At 40.2% G+C, this 24991-nt stretch overlaps 2 pseudogenes; both read left to right on the top strand.

The window, feature by feature from the left end:
• The first annotated feature begins 1471 nt into the window (after positions 1-1471).
• On the top strand, positions 1472-3255 carry LOC149749196 (tripartite motif-containing protein 60-like; annotated as a pseudogene).
• A 13554-nt stretch (positions 3256-16809) lies between these two features.
• On the top strand, positions 16810-18493 carry LOC111168102 (tripartite motif-containing protein 60-like; annotated as a pseudogene).
• The last annotated feature ends 6498 nt before the right edge of the window (positions 18494-24991 follow it).

Raw genomic sequence — 24991 nt, 5'->3', positions numbered from 1 at the left:
TCTCAAGTTCCATCCATGTTGCTGCAAAAGGCATTATTTCGTTCTTTTTAATGGATGAGTAGTATTCCACTGTATACATGTGCTACATCTTCTTTATCCATTCCTCTGTTGATGGACATTTCAGTTTCTTCCATGTTTTGGGGGTTGTGAATAGCGCTGTTATGAAAATAGGGATACATGTATCACTTTGAATTATAGTTTTGTTCAATATGTGCCTAGGAGAGACATTGCTGGATCATATGGCACTTCCATTTTTAGTTTTTCTGAGGAAACTCCATGCTGTTTTGCATATTGGTACTCCAACTTACATTCCCAGGTTGGTATGCCTTTTGAGTCTGCTGTAATCTCTAAACTTCCCCTGGAGATAGAGATTGAAGGGATGTGGACACTTTAGGATGGAGGGAGAGGAAGAGCTGTGGCTCAAAGAAGGAAGAGAGAAGCTGGTGTGGCCTGGCTGGGGCAGGAGCACACTGAGAACATTGGTCAGCCTTGTGAAAAGTGTTTTTACATAGAACATGTTAAGCTTGTAAATTAATAGAAAAATAGTAGAACATAATGTATCAGTTTCCAAGGGCTGCCACAACAAAACACCACACATCAGGGTGACCCTTTCAGCAACAGAAACTCATTGTCCCAGTTCTGGAGACTGGAAGTTGAATATCAAAGGGTCAGCAGGTTCACTTTCTCCTGAGGCCTCTGTCCCAGGTGGCTTCCTCGTGGCTGTGACCTCACATGGCCTTTCCTCTGTGGGTGCCCATCCCTGATGTCTCTTCCCCTTCTAAGGACACCTGTCAATGTTGCATAAGGGCCTCTCCCCAGCAGCCTCATTTTACTTAATCAGCACATTACAGACTTTATCACCATATAGGGTCCCATTCTGATGTACTGGGAGTTAAGCTTCAACTTATGAACTGTGGGGGCACACAGTTCAGCCCACAACATCCCACGTACACATCAAGTGAGTGATGCCCCCAGCCATCCCTGCTCCTCATCACTGGGAAGCAAACCTAGATATCATAGGGTTTATATGTAAATGGATCTCTTTTCATTAATAAAATCACATTAAGTAACCTATAAAAACATCATCAGAGATCCACAATCCCAACTGATTACAATTAGATTTTGTTTGGAAATTTATGTATTAGAATCCAAAAAAAAGCTTGGTCAGATATTGTTGATTATATACATGCTCTTTATTTCTGTAATATACATTCTTTTCCTTCTTGTTATCATTTTCTTGAAGGAGCTGGTGAGTTGTGCCATAGAGTTGCCCACACCTGGATTTTGCCGATTGTGTCCCTGTGCTGTTGATTTTCGTCACTACTGGGAGCAGTGGCTCTCTGTGAAGAAGAGGACCACCTAGAAAGCTCGCTTTCAGCCCATTAAGTAAAAGGGACAGAAGTGCCAAAGGAAGCAGAGACTGACTGGGGCTCTCAGTCCTCCTGGCGGCTGCTGTAGTGTTGAAGGGAAGGGGTAGAAATAGGCCTGAGTGGCCACAGCTCCCTGCAGATCCTGGCAAACCTACTGGCAGCCGTGAAGGAGCAGAGAGAAGGCTGAAGGGTCAGATGGTTCTCACTTGTCCCCACCCCTGGAGAGCCAGGTTTCTCTGAAGGGAGTCTCCTCAGACGGAAACCCTCCCTGCACAATGGCCCTGGCATCTTCCCTGGCACAGCTCCAAGCAGAGGCCAGCTGCCCCATCTGCCTGGATTACCTGAGAGATGCAGTGACCACTGACTGGGCACAACTCCTGTCACCCCTGCATCCAGCAGTGCTGGGAGGGTCTCCACGACATCTTCCCCTGTCGTGTCTGTCTCCAGCCCTGCCCTGACAAGGGCTTTGGAAGGAACACTCAGTTATGTCTCATGATTGATTTTGTAAGGCAGCTTCCCAGCACAGAGGAAAAGAGGAAATGGCAGAAAGAGAAACCCCTGTGCGAGAAGCACAGGCATGTTCTGAGCCTGTTCTGTGAGAAGGACCTGGAGCTGCTGTGTCTTCAGTGCAGGGTCTCCTCTGATCACCGCGATCACCCCCTGGCACCCATGGAGCAGGCTGCAGCCTGTCACAGGAGGAGGCTCAAAGTCCACATTGAGCCCCTGAAAAAACAGCTTGAAGATGCTGAAAAATCATTAGAAATGCAAGCCTCAAAATCGTTTGAGTTGGTGCGGAAGGTGAACAATCAAAGGAGGGAATTGCACTCCGAAGTTGAATGCATTAAGCATTTCTTGGGAACAGAGCATGATGAAACTCATGTTAGATTACTAAGTGAAGAGAAGGATGTTCAAGATAAAATAATTGAAAAAAAACCACCAAATATCGGGCCACGGATCCACGTTGAAAAATCTGCTTGGTGAAATAAATAAGTGTTGCAACCTGACCTGGATTTACTAACAGGCATTGAAAGGATCCACAGCACATATGGAAACCTAAAGAGCCCGGCAGCCTTTTCCTACAAATTAAAGAAGGAGGTTTTCACTCTCCCCCCACAATATTTTGGCCTCCACAAAATGATCTGCACATTTCAGGTACATCTCACACTAGATGCTGAAACTGCTCACCACAGTCTCAAAGTTTCACAAGACAGGAAAACTGCAACATTTCGAAGGATGGAACCAAACTGTGTTCATAATCTTGAGGCATTTACTTCTCACCTAGAAGTCCTGAGTTCTGAGGGATTTGATGCTGGCAGGCATTTTTGGCAGGTAGAAGTAAGAGGCCTAGATGACTGCTCCTTAGGTGTGTGTAAAGAATCTTTCCCCAGAAATCCTCCTACATCACCAGCCCCAAGCAAATGGCTGCTGGCAAATTCAGCTCTGAGGTAGTACACCTAACAAGAGGGGATTCAGGACACCCATGTCGGATTGGCGTTTTTCTGGACTATGAGTTGGGAGAAATTTCTTTTTATAATTTGAAAAAGAGATCTCCTTTATATTTATTCAGTGACATTTTTACAGAAAAACTTATGCCCTATTTCTCTACTGGACCTTTTTCAAAATCACTTACAATAAGTCTAGTTGAAGATGAGTACTGAGCCCCCTTAGAAGACAATGTGTATGTTCTATTTTCTCCCTGTGTTCAGGGATCATCCTTGTAAAAAACAAAAAAAACAAACAAACAAAAAGTTACTTCCTCGGGGAGGCCGGGCATAATCTTCACCCACCCAGAAGCAACTGATCCAAAGAGGTGACTGATTGTTCTTAGATTTCAGAAACAAACCTACCCCTCCCCCACTGCACCCCGTGACCCCAGCCCGCCTGAAGGCTTTGGAGCTGTGCTCTTCACCCCTCTACTGCGCAGGGAACGAGGAAAACGCTGTGGTGAAGCTTTTCAAACCAACCTCAAAGCACTAATAACGTGAAAATGTCGCTCCGGAATTAGAGGATCAGCAGAAGCCAATGACTGCCCGGTCACCTGGGAAACGACCCCTCCCCACCATCTTGCTCAGGCTCTTCCGGGTCCCCACCCTTAGACATTGAGCATGCGCAGGCCCATCCGCGCCCACTTCCGGTGCAACCACCCGTCACCATGGCCCAGAGAGCGTTTCCAGGGACTGGCTTCTCAGGGGCCAGAGGTGTGAGCCTTGCTCTGGAGCCGCCAGATTCCTCAGAGCCTCGGGCCTGAGAGGGCTGAGCCACCTGCTCCAGGTGAGCCGGCAGGGCCCTGAAGAAGGGCGGAGGGAGCTTAGCTGAGCAGGGGGCTTTCTGGGCATCTCCTGGCGCCAGACTTAGTGGTCTCTGAAGAAAAGTCACTGGACGAATCTTGAGAGCTGGGAATCCGCCACAGGTTTAATTTCTTAGCCTTATGTTTATTGAGCCCACGCTAGCCGAGCTTTTCAACAGCTATAAGAATGGAGTAATCAGTTTTGAGGAAAAATAGCAAAGAATTCAGACCATGAACCATACACTCTAGTGTTATTAACCAATGGCTGACAAAAATAAATGTAAAATCTCAAGTGGGATTTGTGGTGTGACAGATGTGTGGTGGCAGGGCGAGCGGAGGGGCCAGAGGGCCACATCCTCAGGATCTCGCTGTTTTAACAGTAATGAACATTGGAGAGTAAGAGGATTACATTTGAGTGTAGAGTGCTGTAGAGTTATGGAATTGACGGTCGGCATGGACGGTAGTCAGAATAGTCAGCCTGTGTATGTAGCCTGGACAGGAAAAGTGTCCCCCAAAACTGTTCTTTTCACTCCAAGGCCTGAGTCTGCAAGGTGGGGTTGGGGAGATAAGTATGAGGGAGGGGAGAACCCATTAGGAATATGTGTGGGAACGCCAGGGCACCTGCTTAATTTAAATGAAATACTCTTTATGAAACAATAGAATGTTTCCCTCTGGTTCCAGAAATTTCAGTCTTTTTTTTTTTGGCTGTGCTACACAGCTTGTGGGATTTTAGTTCCCTGACCAGGGATTGAACCTGGGCCCCAGGCAGTTAGAGTGCAGAGTCCTAAACCCTGGACTACCAGGGAATTCCCTTTTTTCTTGTTTTTAGTCTTTTTAAATTGGAGTATAATTGCTACAACGTTGTGTTAGCTCCTGCTGTACAATGAAGCAAATCAGCTACATGTATCCATATATCCCCTCCTTCTTGGACCTCCCTCCCACCCCACCCCCCATCCCACCCATCTAGGTCATCACAGAGCACTGAGCTGAGCTTCCTGTGCTTTATAGCATGTTCCCACTAGCTATCTATTTTATGCATGGAAGTGTATATATATCAATCCCAATCTCCTAATTGGTCTCACCTTCCCCATCCCCCACTGTGTCCACATGTCCATTCTTTATGTCTGCGTCTCTATTCCTGCCCTGAAAATAGGTTCATCTGTACCCTTTTTCTAGATTCCACATATATGCGTTAATATATGATATTTGGGTTTTTTCTTTCTGGCTTAATTCATTCTGTATGACAGACTCTAGGTCCGTCCGCATCTCTACAAATGACCCAATTTCGTTCCTTTTTATGGCTGAGTAATATTCCATTGTATACATGTGCCACATCCTCTTTATCCGTTCATCTGTTGTTGGACATTTAGGTTGTTTCCATGTCCTGGCTATTGGAAATACTGCTGCAATGCATATTGGGGTACATGTGTCCCTTTGAATTATGGTAGTCAGGGTATATGCCTGGTAGTTGGATTGCTGGGTCATATAGTAGCTCTAATTTTAGTTTTTTAAGGAACACCCATACTGTTCTCCATAGTGGCTTTACTAGTTTACCTTCCCACCAACAGTAGAGGAGGGTTCCCTTTTCTCCACACCCTCTCCAGCATTTATTGTTTGTAGATTTTTTGATGATGGCCATTCTGACTGGTGTGATACCTCATTGTAGTTTTGATTTCTATTTCTCTAATAATTAGTGGTGTTGAGCATCCTTTCATGTGCCCCTTGGCCATCTGTGTGTCCTCCTTGGTAAGACGTCTATTTAGGTCTTCCACCCATTTTTTGATTGGGTTGTTTGTTTTTTTGATATTGAGCTCCATGAGCTGTTTGTATATTTTGGAGATTAATCTGTTGTCTGTTGCTTCATTTGCAAATATTTTCTCCCATTCTGTTGGTTGTCTTTTCATCTTGTTTATGGTTTCCTTTGCTGTGCAAAAGCTTTTAAGTTTAGTTATGTCCCATTTGTTTATTTTTGGTTTTATTTTCATTACTCTAGGAGATGAGTCAAAGAAGATCTTGCTGTGGTTTATGTCAACAAGTGTTTTTCCTATGTTTTCCTCTAAGAGTTTTATAGTGTCCACCCTTAAATTTAAATCTTTAATCCATTTTGAGTTTATTTTTGTGTATCATGTTAGGTAGTGTTCTAATTTCATTCTTTAACATGTAGCTGTCCAGTTTTCGTAGCACCACTTATTGAAGAGTCTGTCTTTTCTCTATTGTATGTTCTTGCCTCCTTTGTCATAAATTAGGTGACCATATGTGCTAGGGTTTATCTCTGGGCTTTCTACCGTGTACCATTGATCTATATGTCTCTTTTTGTGCCAGTACCATACCATCTTGATTACTGTAGCTTTGTAGTATAGTTTGAAGTTGGGGAGCCTGATTCCTCCAGCTCAGTTTTTCTTTCTCAAGGTTGCTTTTGCTATTCAGGGTCTTTTGTATTTCCATACAAATTGTAAGATTTTTTGTTCTAATTCTGTGAAGAGTGCCATTGGTAATTTGATAGGGATAGCATTGAATCTGTAGATTGCTTTGGGTTATATAGTCATTTTCACAACATTTATTATTCCAATCCAAGAACATGGTATATTTCTCCATCTGTTTATGTCATCTATGATTTCTTTCATCAGTGTTTTATAGTTTTCTGAGTACAGGTCTTTTGCCTCCATAGGTACGTTTATTCCTAGGTATTTTATTCTTTTTGTTGCAATGGTAAATGGGATTGTTTCCTTAATTTTTCTTTCGTTGTTAGTGTATGCAAATTTGAGAGATTTCTGTGCATTAATTTTGTATCCTGCAACCTTACCAAATTCATTGATTAGTTCTAATATTTTTCTGGTGGCATCTTTAGGATTTTCTATGTATAGTATCATGTCATCTGCAAACAGTGATAGTTTTACCTCTTCTTTGCCAATTTGGATTCCTTTTATTTCTTTTTCTTCTCTGCTTGTTGTGGCTAGGACTTCCAAAACTGAATAACAGTGGTGAGAGTGGACATCTTGTTCCTGATCTTAGTGGAAATGCTTTCTGTTTTTCACCATTGAGAATAATGTTTGCTGTGGGTTGGACATATGTGGTCTTTATTATGTTGCAGTAGGTTCCCTCTTTGCCCATTTTCTGGAGAGTTTTATCATAAATAGTTGTTGAATTTTGTCAAAAGCTTATTCTGCACCTATTGAGATGATCATATGGATTTATTCTTTAATTTGTTGATATGGTATATCACATTGATTTGATTTGCATATTTTGAAGAATCCTTGTATTCCTGGGACAAATACCACTTGATCATGGTGTATGATCCTTTTTATGTGTTGTTGGAGTCTGTTTGCTAATATTTTGTTGAGAATTTTGTGTCTATGTTCATCAATGATATTGGTCTGTAATTTTCTTTTTTTGTGATATCTTTGTCTCATTTTCATATCAGGGTCATGGTGGCCTCATAGAACAAATTTGGGAGTGTTTCTTCCTCTGCAATTTTTTACAAGAGTTTTAGAAGGATCGGTTTTAGCTCTTCTCTAAATTCTTGATAGAATTCGCCTGTGAAGGCATCTGGTCCTGGAATTTTGTTTTTTGGAAGATGTTTAATTACAGTTTCAATTTCATTACTTGTGATAGGTCTGTTTACATTTTCTAATTCTTCCTGGTTCACTCTTGAAAAATTGTACCTTTCCAAGAATTTGTCCTTTTCTTACAGGTTGTCCATTTTATCAGCATATAGTTGCTTATAGTAGACTCTTACAATTCTTTGCATTTCTGCAGTGTCAGTTGTCATTTCTCTTTTTTCATTTCTAATTTTATTGATTTGCTTCCTCTCTGTTTTTTTCTTGATGTGTCTAGCTAAAGGTTTCTCAATTTTGTTTATCTTCTCAAAGAACCAACTTTTAGGTTTATTGATCATTATTGCTTTTCATTTCTATTTCATTTATTTCTGCTCAGATCTTTATGATTTCTTTCCTTCTACTGACTTTGGGTTTTCTTTGTTCTCTTTCTATAGTTGCTTTAGGTGTAGGGTTAGATTGTTTATTTGAGATTTTTCTTGTCTCTTGAGGTGAGATTGAATTGCTGTAAACTTCACTCTTAGAACTGCTTTTGCTGCATCCCATAGGATTTGGGTTGCCGTGTTTTCATTGTCATATGTTTCTATGTATTTTTTTAATTTCCTCTTAGATTTCTTCAGTAATATCTTGGTTATTTAGTAGCACACTGTTTAGCCTCCATGTATTTGTGTTTTTTATAGTTTTTTTTTCCTGTAATTGATTTCTAATCTCATAGTGTTTTGGTCAGAAAAGATCCTTGATATGACTTCAATTTTCTTACATTTTCTGAGGCTTGATTTGTGACCCAAGGTGTGATCTATCGTGGAGAATGTTCTGTGTGCACTTGAGAAGAAAGTGTATTCTTCCACTTTTGGGTGGAATGTCCTATAAATATCAATTAAATCTATCTAGTCTGTTTTGTCATTTAAAGCTTGTATTTTCTTATTTATTTTCTGTTTGGATGATCTGTCCATTGGTGTAAGTGGGGTGTTAGTGCCCCCTACAATTACTGTGTTACTGTTGATCTCCCCTTATATGGTTGTTAGCATTTGTGTTATGTGTTGAGGTGCTCCTATGTTAGGGGCATAAATATTTATAATTGTTTTATCTTTTTCTTGCACTGATCCCTTGATCATTATGTAGTGTCCTTCCTTGTCTCTTGTAACATTCTTTATTTTAAAGTGTATTTTATCTGATATGAGAATTGCTACTCCAGCTTTCTTTTGATTTCCATTTGCATGGAATATCTTTGTCCATTCCCCCACTTTCAGTCTGTGTGTGTCCCTAGGTCTGAAGTGGGTCTCTTGTAGACAGCATATATATGGGTCTTGTTTTTGAATCCACTCAGCCAGTCTGTGTCTTTCGGTTGGGACATTTAGTCCATTTACACTTAAGGTAATTATGGATATGTATGTTCCTATTACCATTTTCTTAATTATTTTAGGTTTGTTTTTGTAGGTCCTTTACTTCTTTTGTGTTTCCTGCCTAGAGAAATTCCTTTAGCATTCATTGTAAAGCTGGTTTGGTGGTGCTGAATTCTCTTAGCTTTTACTTATCTGTAAAGCTTTTGATTTCTCTGTTGAATCTGAATGAGATCTTTGTTGGGTAAAGTAATCTTTTTTGTTTTGTTTTTGTTTTGTTTTTTGCAGTACGTGGGCCTCTCACTGTTGTGGCCTTTCCCGTTGTGGAGCACAGGCTCCGGACGTGCAGGCTCAGTGACCATGGCTCATGGGCCCAGCCGCTCCACAGCATGTGGGATCTTCCCGGACTGGGGCACGAACCCGTGTCCCCTGCATCAGCAGGCGGACTCTCAACCACTGCGCCACCAGGGAAGCCCAGGGTAAAGTAATCTTGGTTGTAGGTTTTTCTCTTTCATCACTTTAAGTATATCCTGCCACTCCCTTCTGGCCTGCAGAGTTTCTGCTGAAAAATCAGCTGATAACCTTATGGGGATTCCCTCGTATGTTATTTTTTGCTTTTCCCTTGCTGCTTTTAATATTTTTTTCTTTGAATTTAATTTTTGTTAGTTTGAGTAATATGTGTCTTGGTGTTTTTTTCCTAGGGTTTATCCTGTATGGACTCTCTGGGCTTCCTGGACTTGGGGGGCTATTTCATTTCCCATGTTAGGGAAGTTTTCAACTATAATCTCTTTGAATATTTTCTCAGACCCTTTTTTTTTTCTCTTCTTCTTTGGACGCCTATAATTTGAATGTTGGTGCCTTTAGTGTTGTCCCCAAGGTCTCTGGGATTGCCTTCAATTCTTTTGATTCTTTTTTCTTTGTTCTGCTTCTCAGCATGTTTTCCCACCATTCTGTCTTCTAGCTCACTTATTCATTCTTCTGCCTCAGTTATTCTCTTATTGATTCCTTCTAGTGTATTTTTCATTTCAGTTATTGTGTTGTTTATCTCTGTTTGTTTGTTCTTTAGTTCTTCTTTGTTAAACATTTTTGTATTTTCTCGATCTGTGCTTCCATGCTATTTCCGAGATTTTGGATCGTCTTTACTATCATTACTCTGAATTCTTTTTCAGGTAGCTTGCCTATTTCCTCTTCATTTATTTGGTCTTGTAGGTTTTTTACCTTGCTCCTTCATCTGTAACTTATTTTTTTGTTGTCTTATTTTTTTTTTTTTGATGGGTAGACTGTGTTCTTGTCTTACTGGTTGTTTGGCCTGAGACTTCCAGCGTGGAGTTTGTAGGCTGTTGGGTATAGCCGGGTCTTGGTGCCAAGATGAGGATCTCCAGGAGACCTCACTCTAATTAATATTCCTTGGGATCTGAGGTTATCTGTTAGTCCATTGGTTCGGACTCGGAGCTCACCACAGGAGCACGGGCCTTATGCCCTGCCTGTGAACCAAGATCCCACAACCTATGTGGGGCAGCAAAAAAAACAAAAGAAAAAAGAAAAAAAAAGGAGCAGAACAATAACAAACAGTAAAAATTAAAATAAGATTAGAAAACTAACAAATATGTTAGAAAAAATAAAAATATAGATGAAATATGACCAGAAGGTAAAACGGAACCACAAGAGCAAAAATGAGGAAAAAAAAAGCTGCAGAAGGACTTGGCCATGGGCGATGGGGCTTATGTGGGGGGCAGGGCTTTGGCACAGGCAGGGTGTAGGTGGTGGCCTATGCTTAAGACCTAGCCAGAAAAGACCCTGGGGGTGGGGGGCGGGGCTTAGGGTCATCTGGAGGGGCCCTTGAGTGCCTCAGGCCTTGGAATGTGGATGATCAGGCCCAGGAACCCAGCAGGCTCCAGTGGGTGGGGAAAACGCCATTCATGCCTTCCCTCCCCACCATCCTCAGATCCCAGAGGGTCCCTCCCCATCTGCCCCTCCTCCGTTCCCCCCCCTCCTATGCCCCTAGGATCTCTGCAGCCAGAGGGGGCCCCAGAGGGTTGAGGACACCCCCGGTACCCCAGCAGGCTTCCCCAAACCTGATTGGGCAGGGGAAATGCCAGCGGCATTCCCCCCGATCGTCTAAACCCCCAAGGGTCCCTTCAGGTGTAGGAAGCCCTCCCTCTCCCAGCCACCCCTCAACGGCACTGGTTCCATCTGGCCTCCACCCCACCTTCTCGCTTACTACCCGCCATGTCCTACCTGGTCACTCGGGAGTTCCTCCTATCCCCTTGGGTGTCAAGATCCCCCGCCAGCATCTGGTAGGTGCCCTAGTTGTGGGGAGACACAAACTCTGCATCCTTCTACTCCGCCATCTTCTTTAGTCATACTTGTAATGTACTACCTGTATAGCCTTGGGCAATATTCTTAAAACCTTATATATTTAATCAGCCAAAATGCATTTGTAAAATATGGAATTTTAAACAAGGATTAGGAATCCATGACATGACAGTGTTATTTATGAATATTAGATTGGAAGGTCAGAAGAGTTGGAAGACACATTTTCATTACTTTATACATTTCTTTTTATACTGTAGAGGAGGAAAAATATTTTTCCCTCTACTCTGCTAGGTTCTTGGCTGAGACACCCCTCTCCCCTTCCATAATTAAAGATTAACAGGAGAAAAAACAAAACAACTTTAAATACATATGGTCATGTAGGAGCCCCACAAAGGAATGAGACTCAAAAGGCAGCCCGGCAACTGAGGCTTATATACCAGACTGAGAAGAGCAAAGGGATAGGGGCCTGGGTTTCAAATGGGAGGAAGGCAATTCACTGGAAGGTGAGTAGAGGAAATTGTTGGTAAAGTTTGCTCTGCCATGCAAATAAGTCAGGTAGATGAGTGATCTCTGGAATTAGAGCACTTCCAGGTACAGTCTCCCTTTCTAATATAAATTTCCCTAAATTCCACTCTGTTTTCTGAGCTTCTGTGTCTACGGTTTCTCAAAATAGTCTGCTCAAAATCATCCTTATGCCAAATGGGCATATTTTGGGGTGGCATATCTGTTATCCTTTAATTACAATATAACAAAAAAGAATTTTAATGCACTAATACCTTACAGCTCCTTCAAAACTAGATGCATGCAAACTTTCTTTGCCAAACTACTGCCATGAGCAGTTAACACCTTTTCTTCTCGCTAAAGATTTAGCAGTACCAAAATTTATAGTAGCTTTTAGACTGAAACAGTGCTATCGTATATACTTTAATACAATGTTACATGATATAATAAAAATCTAGGCAGTTGAGATAGATTTCTAAGAGCTTTTTTCACTTTGAAAATGTATAAGATCTTGTGTCTAGGAGTCCCCGAGACCTAGGTACAGCTATTACTAGGGGGACTCAGAAATCTCAGGGTAAAGGATATTCAGACCTGTGATTGATTATAGTGAATGGATACAGCAAAATCAACAAAGGGAAGAGATGCATGAGATGAAGTCTCAGGAAACGAAGGCAAACTTCCAAGAATCCTCTCCCAGGGGAGTCACACAGACCCACTTAACACCTCCAGCAACAAGTTGTGACAACATGTGTGAAATGTTGTTACCAGGGAAGCTCTTTAGAGGCTTGTTGCCCCCAAATCTGGGGGGAACAGGTCATGTAGCCAGCCTCTGCCTAGAATGTATATCAGATCTCCAGATTCCCAGAAGGAATACTGGTGGTTAGCATAAACCACATCATTTGTACCTACACTTTAGCACAGTGAGCCATTATCAGGGAATGGTGGTAACCCTTACAAAATCCAAGTTCCCAGACAGGACCCAAGGGCCAGCCTTTTAAGCAGGCCTTTCTAAGGACAGCAGTCTTAAGCCTGCGCTTTTAACTCTTTTTTGTACAGTGCCACTTATTGAGCATCTATTCTGGGTTAAGTACTGCATGTCATCCCCAAAGCACCGTGGTGTATTCATCAGAACCCAGAAGTTCTCTGAACCCTAACATTCAGGGGGATTTTTTTGGTGTTTTTTTTTTTAATGGAGGTTTCATTATGTTGACATGGTTTATTAAGTCATTGGTCATTGGTGATTACCTCAATCTCCAGTGCCTCTCCCCAGGAAGTCACAGGTTAGGACTGAAAGTTCCAACCCTCTAATCGTACCTTGATCTTTCTGGTGACTTGCCTCCATTCTGGTGCTGTCTATGGGTCCTTGGCCATCACTCATCTCATTAGCATACAAAAGACCCTCTTAACACTAGGGAGATTTCAAGGTTGTTAAGAGTCCTGTTTCAGGAACCTGGGATAAAAACTAAATATATATTTATTAGGTACAGAAGTAACAAGAAGTACAGTGTGCTTAATGGTTTAGAGTTTTACGCTACTGGGAAGTTAATAAGTTAGCCTGTTAATGTTTCATAGTTGGTGCCAGATGACACAAACTCCTAGGGTCAGAGACAGAAGACTCTTACTATTGGCACAGCCAGAAGCATGAGCATCATGATGTGTCAGTTCCCCATACCTCCCAAGTCCCACAGAGGTGATGTGGAGGGGCCACGTGGATGCTGTGCACACTGCGGGTTTGCAACACATTCAGAGATCCCTGAGTTTGGGGGGTCCCCTTTCATAGCAAGCCTGTTTCTGGTCCCACAGGGAGAATTTACCTCCCCTTTCAAGGATGCTTTCTGCAAACACAACCCTGAGAAATGGCCCTAATGGGCCATTAGTGTAAACTGGGTACAATAAAGTTTTATAATAAAAAAGGAGACTGTCCATATTCTCAAGAAATATTAGTTTAAGTATTTAAGGGAAAACTGACATGATGTCTGTAATTTAAACTGTTCGAAATAATATATTCTACACACGTATATATTCATACACACTCTTGCCCTCACATGTAGTGAGAAATACTGGTCAGCCCAAATCTTAAAAACTGGACACTCTAAGCAAGGGAATAAGGGGGTTGACTACATTATTGTTTCAATATCGTTGTAGTGTTGAAGACTTTCAAAAGGAAAAGTTAGAGAAACCTCTGGTGGCTGGTTTATTCTGTCCTGTCATTCCTAATTTCCAGGCAGAGTTATTCTCTCAAATAGTGGCTACTCAACCATCAGTACACTATTCCTTTTCCTTCTCCCCCACATTATCAGGCACCATTTTTTAACTTTTTCTGCTGTTCACATTTCACATAAAATGATGCTTGAACATAGTAAAATTGTCATGATTTCACATTTAATGCTGGATTTGTGCTTATAACCAAGGGGAAATTACCCCATTCTGACTCATCACTTCTACGCTATCTTATTTCAGAATTATTAAAATGTGAAAAAAATATGCATCTTAGAATTAATAAAATATGGTTGTATATACTAGTCATGCATTTTATCGTCCCTCCTTGCCCATTATAATCCAGCTCACTTTAGGAGAACATTGGGCGTAGGGTCCTGAAGGAACTTAAGCCAATTGGACTGTGTATGGCCTGCCTTCCTGAATATACATGCAGGTAATCCTCTTCCACAGGTAAATCACACTCCCCACCCCACCCCAGCTAACACTTACCTTGAGTAGGAATTACTTGCCAGATATTCTGGCCACTGTTATCTGCATGTGTGTGTTTGGACAGCAGCGTTTGTATGGTGTGTGTGAATGGTAGGAATGGGCTGGTAGAAGGTGGTTTTCAAACACAGACTGACTCACAGCTCATGTCTCCTTTTCCTCTGATCTAGCAGGGCTCAGTATTTCTGAAACCCTTCTATGTTAGTGTCTCATCTGTATAAATATTATTCCCTTTGACTAGGTGACCCTTTCCTTACTTTTCCCTGGGTTGAATTGAGACTTTGCGGAAGGAGCTTGAGTCCCCTTCTCTGGTAAGGTTTGCTGTGCGTCAGGCACTGTGGTAAGTGTCTTCCACACAGTCACTGATTCTCAATTAAACCCTCACACCAGCTATGAAATTAGTGCTGGGAGAGGAATTTCAACATAGGCCTTTGAAGTCTTTTATGTATGCCAAGAATGGAGGGCCCTGACTGCCCTTCAGCCAGGCCATCTAATACCAGTTCATGTATAAATATTCTCAGTTGCACCTACAATGTCCTTTATAACTTTTTCTCTATATTCCCAGAGAAATTCAGATTAGATTTGGTTGTCTCTTCTCTTTAATTTTTTGTAATTGAACAGTCTCCCCACTTTTGTCTTTTATATAACATTGACATTTTTAATATTAATGTTTTTTAGGGTTTATTCATTTTGTATTCATTATTATTATTTATTTTTTAATAAAAAGCCCTTCTTGAATATCTACTACAGGCCAATGAGCAAGGTAGACTAAGAACCTACTTATCTTACTATTGATGGACAAAAGAGAAAATAACCAACAAACACACACATGAAGTAGACAATTTTAGATTATGATTGCATTCTATGAAAGAAAATAGAGGGGATAGCAAGAGAGCGCAGGGAGAGGAAGACAGTCAAACTATGTGAGTAGAAACTGTTTCCATGAGGAGATAGCATTTGAGAGAGGAGACCTGAAAGAAAACACAGAGGTGTACAAAGATTCCTGTGGAGAATGCTTAACTCCATAGCAATGACCTCAGCACCGATGAAATAAAATTTATATTTTAAGGCAGGACAAGAAAATTTAAACATAAAATCCTCTTTCTGTGTTTGTTTGGGCCACCTCTCTCCCTCCCCAATGTGCAGGGTGCTTCTGCGTTACACATAAACCAGAGCTCCTCAAAGATGGGACTGCCTGCTCAACCTTAAAGATCAATTGTTTTCCTGTTCATCTGACCCTAGCAACTTAACTTCTTAAAAGAATAGCATTCTTTCCCAACTCTGTAGGAGGTCATAGTGACTCGCTGCTCACTTTGGACATGCTTACCTGGACTATGTATCCTTCATGAACTTTATGTAAAGTATCAGTATGTCATTTCGATATATGATCCTTTGTCTTGAAAATGTATATGACTTTGCTTTCCAACTTCTAACAGGTGGAACAATTCTTTCTGAGAGTCTGTCTCCCAGGTTATAATCCTCAGTTTGGCTCGAATAAAATTTCCCCTTTTTTCTTCTTAACTTGATTGTTAATTAAATTTTGTAATCACCATATTCAACCAAAAATAGTTAATTTTTGCTGCAGTGTACCAAGGAAGAAAGAAAGATAGGACTCAACCTCAAAGTGACTAGTCAGGATCAGTACTTAAGATTTTGTATATCATGTTGAGGAGTTGAGGTTTTAAAGTGCATTCAGACACTGGAAAAATTTAATCACTGGGAAGAGAGGATATAAGTTGTCTATTCAATGGAAAATTTTGATTACTGAGTGGGAATGGATGCAAGGGAGCAAGAGTGGAAGCAGGCTGACCAGGTAGAAGGGTGGTACCATAACCAAGTGGAGAGCTGTTGGTGGCTTGGTCTAGGTTAGGCTTCTGTACTGCACTCATGTATCTCACAAGGTAGCAGACTGCCCCCAAAATGTACAGAACAATAAATGAGTAGAAAAAGCAAGGGATATAGTGATTTATATCCCAGTGTACTACAAAATGAATGAAACCACTTCCATTTAAGTTAACCATTTGGATGAGCCTGCAGGTGATTTTTCTAAAACTTTAATACTTTGAAATAATGATAGATCCAAGGAACTTTTAAAGATAGTACAGAGGGGTCCCATGGACCCACTGTCTACGTTCCCATGTTTCTTAACAATATTATATGAAAACCAAGAATTTGATATTGGTCAAATGAGTACGTATAGTTCTGTGACACTTATCACATGCAGATTCATGTAGCCACCACCAAATAGAGAACTATTCCATCTCTATGAAGTCATATAGTCACAGCCATCACACTCCCACATCATACCAAAACCATGACACCCGCTTTTTGTAAAGTAGTATTTCAGAGTAACATTCAAAGTTCATGACCCCTCATCTATAAGTATTTCATCATGTCTTTCCTAAGAATTGAATACTTTCTTATGTAGCTAAAGTGTAATTTTAGAATTCAAGAAGGTTAACTATGATACCCTTATCTAATAAATAGTGCATATTTCGATTTTCCCCGTTGTCCCATACTATCCACTTTATAGCAGTTTTTCTCCCTATCTAGAATCAAAGCTTAAGATCATGAATTTCTCTTAGTTGTTTCTTTAGTCTCTTTTAATGTAGAACACTCCCCCATATTTTTTTCAGTGTCATTCTTATTTATGCAGTGTTTAAGACCATTGAATGTTCCATGGTTTCAATTTTGGTGATTATTTCCCTGTGATTAGATTTGGGTAATGGTGGGGGGGCAGAACTGTTCCATATGTGCTGTTTTTCTTCCCATCGCAGGCCATCAATTTATCCATTCATTGGTCAGGAGGTGTTCTCTAGTCTCTACATTGTAAAGGCACTTATTTTGTCTCTCTACACATGAACTATAATTCTTAGAATAATATTTTGAGATTGTGTGAATGTATTATTTCCCATGAAATTTTACCTTACAGTATTTGCAGTCATTGATGATTCTTGCCTGAATTAATTATTATATTGTGATTGCCAGTCTAGGAAATTTTGAATTTAAAAGCCTTTCTCCCCCATAGGAATGATTGCTTTCTTGAACCTGTGGCTACTTACTTGTAGAAGAAACTCATTAATGTTAAATTTCGGTGGGCTAATTTGCAATAGCACTACAAGCAGTGAATCTCTCTTGCCCTTCAAGTTGAGGTAGGTGCAGGGGACTCAGAAAGACTTCTGTGGCTGTCATCAGCATGCCGGTCCAGTGCAACGTAAAGCTGGTCAATCTATGTTCTCTGGAGGAGGATATCCACTTCTCACTGGGTCTTGAGCTTGAACAGGCCTTGCCAGAGGGAGCATTCTTATCCACCACTTTTGTTCTCAACTCAGTGGAGTTCGTGAGAGCCCTGGTACAGGCACAAGAGGTGTCTAGCTACCCCATCTGTGTGGATAACTCGAAAGATCCAGTAACCATCAACTGTGGGCACAGCTTCTGTTGCTCATGCATCAACATGACTTGGAAGGACCTAGGTGATACCTTCCCCTGTCCTGTCTGCCATTTTTGGTTTGGAGACAAGAACATCAGGAGCAAACCCAGCTCAGTCATTTGACTGAAGTTGCTAATTTACTCCAGATCAGAAGGAGCACGTGGAAGGGGCAGGAAGAGAATTCTGTGTGTGAGAAGCACAATCAGTTTCTGACCCTTTTTTGTGGGAAGGACCTAGAGGTTTTATGTACACAGTGCTGTTTCTCAATTCAACACCAGAAACACTACAATTGCCCCATCATGAAAGCTGCCTCTCATCACAGGAAAATTCTAGAATGTACCATTGAGCCCTTGAAGAGTGATATGGAACAAGTTGAAAAAGTGATAACTCTGCAAGCCAGCCAATCAGTTGAACGTGAGAAACCAGGTTAAATGTAGGAGAGAAGAAATAAATTCTGAATGTGAGCAGTTTAGACTGTTTCTACGGAATCAGCAAGAGGATATTCTTAGGCAGATGGAAGATGAAGAGATGGACATTTTAACAAAACTTTGTGAAAACTTTGTAACATTTACAGATCATGCTTTCGTACTGAAACATCTGCTGAGGGAGGTAGGGGAATCTTGCCATGACATAAGAACAACCACTCTGCAGATGTGGTTAGACTATCCTTGCAAACTTGTTTGTTCTTTTTATTCATCTATAAACTCTGGCTAATGTTTTTTGTCAACTCAGCCAATTTATAAGCATGAAAGTTACCAGTATGGGAAGACATGGCAAAACTGAGTCCTGATCATTAACTTGTAATGAAATGTTATCTAAAAGAATAATTTGGAATGAGAAATATTAATTCAGGTTATTGACAGTAAGAAGACATTTGGTGTAATGTCACAAAGTGAAGAAAAAAATACACTCACTGTTAGCTTTCATATATATGTCTAAAAACAAATTCACTCTGAAGTTCAAAAATATAAAATTCCTTTAACACACTCAAGATCATTAACTATGAGTTTCAATATATCCCTGCACTTCTGGTTCACTTAAGAAAAATCAGAAAATACAGTTTAGTAAAAGAAAAAAAAGAATATTTACTGATAGTCTCACCACACAGAAATAACCATGATAAGCATTTGTTATCATTTTTTAGGACATTTTAAATGTAGATATATAGTCATGCATTGAAAAAAATTGCATACGTAAATTTGCTTTTTTTTAATTTAAAATGAACATATTGCTTGTTAATAAATATATATGTGCAACATCATTTTCAATTCTTGCATGGTATATATGTGCCACTGTTTATTCTGTTTATCCATTATTGTTGGATAATTTATTTTTCAGGACTCTTTCAGTTGCAAGGAACACAAAACTTAAACTGCCCCAGACCAAAAGATGAAAAGTCTTAGGCAGGCTGTCCTCTGTTGGCAAGATAGCTACCAGCAGTTCTGGAATAATATCCTTTCAACTCCAAGTTCAGCAAGTGGGGGGAAAGCCATGCCTTCAAATGTTCTAGTTCTAGAGTTCACTCTAACTAGACCAATATGGATTCAATCACTGTATGGAGAGGAGGAGCTGGGTGTAACCCGACAAAATCAGAGCGATCTTACTAGAATGAGGGAATATGAATGCTGATGGGCAAAAACAGCATCTGTCCACTCCAGACATTTTCAGTGTTTGCAACTATTTGCCTTCATGGACTATATACCCCAGGGACTATCCTTGAACATAAATCTTTAGAAACATGATTGATTATTTCCTTGGGATATATACTTAAAAGAGAAATTACCAGATCTAAGAGCATGGTATATTTTTAATGAATTTTATACCTTTTGCCAAATTGCCTTCCAGAAAATGCTGCCAATTAACCTGTGCTTTAGAAAATAGGAAGTTCTGTGGAAATTTCTCTCTCACTTTTTTTTCTTAAAGCTTAGACATATATTTATGGCTTTAAAATATTGCCAGTTCAATTATATAGAATGAAAGTATTCTGTACATTGAAAAACAACTCAAACAAATAAAAAGTTTCCTCATGGGCTTCCCTGGTGGCGCAGTGGTTGGGAGTCCGCCTGCCGATGCAGGGGGCGCCGGTTCGTGCCCCGGTCTGGGAGGATCCCACGTGCCGCGGAGCGGCTGGGCCCGTGAGCCGTGGCCGCTGAGCCTGCGCGTCCGGCGCCTGTGCTCCGCAACGGGAGAGGCCACAACAGTGAGAGGTCCACGTACAGAAAAAAAAAAAAAAAAAAAAGTTTCCTCATATCCTTACCATTACTGCTAGGCAAAAATTTTATCTTTTTTTACTTTGTATTTATATTAATTACTCCTAAAAAAATTATATACATATATCTATTGGTATTTTTATTCTGTAAATTTTCTGCTAATGTCCTTAGGCATTTATCCATTAGAGTATTGTCTTATTCATTTATAAAAGTTGTCATGTATTCACCCTTAATCTTTGTCCTATATGTTGCATTTACCTCTTAACTTGGTTAGGAGCTAATAAAGTTTAGAGTATATAATACAGAGGCCTGGTTTGTTGCCCACGTTTAAAGCCTGTTTCCACCACTTTGTTTTGTGTCTTTGGGCAAGTTCTATAACCCCGCCTCTGCCTAAGTTTCCTTTTTGGGAAATGGAGATCATAAATAGTATTTATTTCACAGAATTGCTGTGAGGATTAAATGAAATAATGCATCTGAATAACTGAGGACAGTGTCTGGTATATAGTGATCAATTTTAGATATTATTTTTGTTTGTGTTGTTTTTCAGTGTATAGAAGATTTACATTTTATGTAATTGAATCTAGCAATCTTTCTTTTAAGCCTTCAATGTGTCTAAGCTTTAAAAAAAAAAAGATAAAAGAGAACTTTCCACAACTTTCTATTATCCAAAGCACAGATTAATTGGCAAGAATTTACTTTGTATAATTGCTAATCTGGGGACTTCCCTGGTGGCGCAGTGGTTAAGAATCTGCCTGCCAATGCAGGGGACACGGGTTAGATCCCTTGTCTGGGAAGGCCCCACTTGCCGTGGAGCAACTAAGCCCGTGCACCACAGCTACTGAGCCTGCACTCTAGAGCCCGTGAGCTGCAACTACTGAGCCTGTGTGCCACAACTACTGAGGCCCGTGCGCCTAGAGCCCACGCTCCGCAACAAGAGAAGCCACCGCAACGAGAAGCCCATGCACCACAGCGAAGAGTAGCCCCTGCTCGCTGCAACTAGAGAAAGACCACGCACAGCAACAAAGACCCAACGCAGCCAAAAATAAATAATTTTTTAAAAATTCATTAAAAAAAATTGGTAATCTGTACAGGCTTAGAGAAAAACAATCTATCTGGTAATTAATGCCACTGAATTATACACTTAAAAATAGTTAAAATAGTAAATTTTATATTATAAATATTTTTGTATAATTTTTAAAAATTAATAATGTAATATTCCAAAACCCATTGAATTGTACACCTAAGTGAGTGAATTATATGGTTTGTGAATTTATATCTCAATAATGCTGCTTTCTTTAAAAGGCTAGCTGGAAAAGTAATGTCCACTTAGAATATGACAAATTTCCCTTCTCTTTCCAAATGAAGGCACTATGACAATAAGAATTGCTTTGCATTTTGATTCATTCATTTGACAAATATTTACTGAGTACCTATTTTAGGCCAAGCACTGTGCCAGCCCCTGGGGATTCATTGGAGACCAAAACAGCCATGGAGATTATTATAGTAAAGGTATGGGGGCCAGACATTAAAAAATTCACCCAAATGAATATTTAATTACAAGTCCAAGATGTGCTTCTTGGAAAACTGAAGATTACCATATAATGGGAAAATAATTTAGACTAGGGGTCAGGAAAGGCCTCTTTGAGGAAATCAAGCTAAGGCTTAAGGGAAGACTAGGACTTATGCTGGAGAATTTCCCAATGAATTCCATGAACATACCATAGTAAATAACAAACAGCCTATAGCAACATTAAATTTTAGGGGAACAGCTACAACAAAAACAAACACCCTACCAAGTTTCCTAACAAGACATTTAAACCTACTCAGTTCTTACACTGATAAATGATGCTGGGATGCAGTAAATGTTCTATGCCAGCACTTCTTAGACTTTGCTGTGCCTATAAATTTTCCTGAGGATCATCTAGAATGCAGATTCTGATTCAGTAGGTCTGGGCCAGGCCCTGAGGTCCAGATGTGGCCGTGCTGCCTGGCAGAGCACCACATTTAACTAAGGAAAACAGACATTGCAATTAAATAGATGCAGCAGCTTTCCTGAATTATCTTGTGAACTCTCTCTTGAACTGTTTATTTTCAGTTCAAGCAAGTTTGCTGCTGTTGGATTTCATAACGCTTTGACTGAAGAACTGGCTGCCTTAGAAAAAACTGGAGTCAAAACAACATGTCTCTGCCCTAATTTGATAAACACTGGCTTCATCAAAAACCCAAGAACCAGGGAAGTTGAGACAGAAATGGACAAAAAAGATTGGGGATTGCTATGAATATCAACAATTCTGTGGGTTTTCCTAAGTATTTTAATCATTGAAACACCTGATATTCGAGGCCTTTACCTCATCTCAGTTTCAGCTTCTGTAGACTGGGAAAATAGGTGGAGAGACAGAGAGAGGGAGAGAATGTATATAATTATAGATATGAATGACACAGTGAAGTTGCTAATCCTTCATTTAGGTCTGGTGGTTCTCAGACTTAAGTGTACATACATTTCTCCGGGAGCGCTTGGGAACCATGTAGGGGTCCCACCCCACAGAGATGCTGATTTATTCGCTTTGGTTGGGATTCAGTAGTGGTGGGGAAGGGAGCCTGGAACTCTGTATGTTTAACAAGCCTCATAGGTAATTCTGATAGAGGTGACCCAGGACCACAATGTAAAAAAAGGCCTTTCCTTTGGTAATCTAGAGATTATCCTCCAAAATAAGTAGCAGACCATAGTCTGTCCTTGGTTAAAAAATAAAATTACAAAGGATCGGTGCTGAGGTTTATTTTTAATGTTTCCTCTGGGAATAGCTTTAACATTTTTGTAAACATGATGCATACTTTTAAAAAAGAATTCCAACATACACAAAAATACAAATAAAGTTTCTTTTTAAACTTCCTTAAAACCCTCTATCCAGTGGAAACTACTTTCAACATTTTGAAGAACATCGATTTGGTCATCTCTTTATGTACAGATTAAATGTTTAATTTCATATAATTAGCATATATTACATATGGGATTCTGGAAGCAGTAAGTAAACTGCTTCACTAAGCATTATGATTATAGATAACAATACTGTATTAAAAAGTTCAAAGTTGCTAAGAAGATAGATCTTTTTCTTTTTTAACATCTTTTTTGCAGTATAATTGCTTTACAAGGTTGTGATAGTTTCTGCTGTATAACAAAGTGAATCAGCTATACATATACATATATCCCCATATCCCTTCCCTCTTGCATCTCCTTCCCACCCTCCCTCTCTCACCCCTCTAGGTGGTCACAAAGCACCGAGCTGATCTCCCTGTGCTATGCAGCTGCTTCCCACTAGCTATCTATTTTACATTTGGTAGTGTATATATGTCAATGCTACTCTCTCACTTTTGTCCTAGCTTACCCTTCCCCCTCCCCGTGTCCAAAAGTCCATTCTCTACGTCTTTATTCCTGTCCTGCTCCTAGGTTCATCAGAACCATTTTTTTTTTTTTAGAGTCCACATATATGTGTTAGCATATGTTATTTGTTTTTCTCTTTCTGACTTTACTCTGTATGACAGACTCTAGGTCCATCCACCTCACTACCAATAACTCAATTTCGTTTCTTTTTATGGCTGAGAAATATTCCATTGTATGTGTGTGCCATATCTTCTTTATCCATTCATCTGTCGATGGACACTTAGGTTGCTTCCATGTCCTGGTTATTGTAAATAGTGCTGCAATGAACATTGTGGTACCTGACTCGTTTTGAATATGGTTTTCTCAGGTATATGCCCAGTAGTGGGATTGCTGGGTCGTATGGTAGTTCTATGTTTACTTTTGTTTGTTTGTTTGTTTTTTGCAGTACGTGGCCCTCTTGCTGTTGTGGCCTCTCCCGTTGCGGAGCACAGGCTCCGGACGCACAGGCTCAGCAGCCATGGCTCACGGGCCTAGCCGCTCTGCGGCATGTGGGATCTTCCCGGACAGGGGCATGAACTTGTGTCCCGCGCATCGGCAGGCAGACTCTCAACCACTGCGCCACCAGGGAAGCCCCTATGTTTAGTTTTTTAAGGAACCTCCATACTGTTCTCCATAGTGGCTTTGTCAATTTACATTCCCACCAACAGTACAAGAGGGTTCCCTCTTCTCCACACCCTCTCCAGCATTTATTGTTTGTTTATTTTTTAATGATGGCCATTCTGACTGGTGTGAGATGATACCTCATTGTAGTTTTGATTTGCATTTCTCTAATGATTAGTGATGTTGAGAATCCTTTCATGCGTTTGTTGGCCATCTGTATATCTTCTTTGGAGAAATGTCTATTTAGGTCTTCTGCCCATTTTTTGATTGGGTTGTTTGTTTTTTTGAGATTGAGCTGCATGAGCTGCTTGTATATTTTGCAGATTAATCCTTTCTGAGTTGCTTCATTTGCAAATATTTTCTTCCATTCTGAGGGTTGTCCTTTCGTCTTATTTATGGTTTCCTTTGCTGTGCAAAAGCTTTTAAGTTTCATTAGGTCCCATTTGTTTATTTTTGTTTTTATTTCCATTTTTGTAGGAGGTGGGTCAAAAAGGATCTTGCTGTGAGTTATGTCATAGAGTATTCTGCCTATGTTTTCCTCTAAGAGTTTTATAGTGTCTGGCCCTACATTTAGGTCTTTAATCCATTTTGAGTTTATTTTTGTGTATGGTGTTAAGGAGTGTTCTAATTTCATTCCTTTGCATGTAGCTGTCCAGTTTTTCCAGCACCGCTTATTGCAGAAGCTGTCTTTTCTCCATTCTATACTCTTGCCTCCTTTATCAATGGTAAGGTGACCATATGTGCATGGGTTTATCTCTGGGCTTTATATCCTGTTCCATTGATCTATATTTCTGTTTTGGTGCCAGTACCCTGCTGTCTTGATTACTGTAGCTTTGTAGTATAGTCTGAAGTCAGGGAGCCTGATTTCTCCAGCTCCATTTTTCTTTCACAAGATTGCTTTGGCTGTTTGGGGTCTTTTGTGTTTCCATACAAATTGTGAAATTTTTGTCCTAGTTCTGTGAAAAATGCCATTGGTACTTTGAAAGGGATTGCATTGAATCTGTAGATTGCTTTGGGTAGTATAGTCATTTTCACAATTTTGATTCTCCCAATCCAAGAACATGGTATATCTCTCCATCTGTTTGTATTGTCTTTAATTTCTTTCATCAGTGTCTCATAGTTTTCTGTATACAGGTCTTTTGTCTCCTTAGGTAAGTTTATTCCTAGGTATTTTATTCTTTTTGTTGCAGTGGTAAATGGGAATGTTTCCTTAATTTCTCTTTCAGATTTTTCATCAT

This window comes from Delphinapterus leucas, chromosome 5, assembly GCF_059928025.1.
Source record: "Delphinapterus leucas isolate spDelLeu-1000000601 "Yukka" chromosome 5, BTC_Dleu_Yukka2, whole genome shotgun sequence".
NCBI lineage: Eukaryota > Metazoa > Chordata > Mammalia > Artiodactyla > Monodontidae > Delphinapterus > Delphinapterus leucas.
The sequence above is the reverse complement of the archived record's forward strand: the minus strand, read 5'-3'. Positions and strand labels throughout refer to the sequence as shown.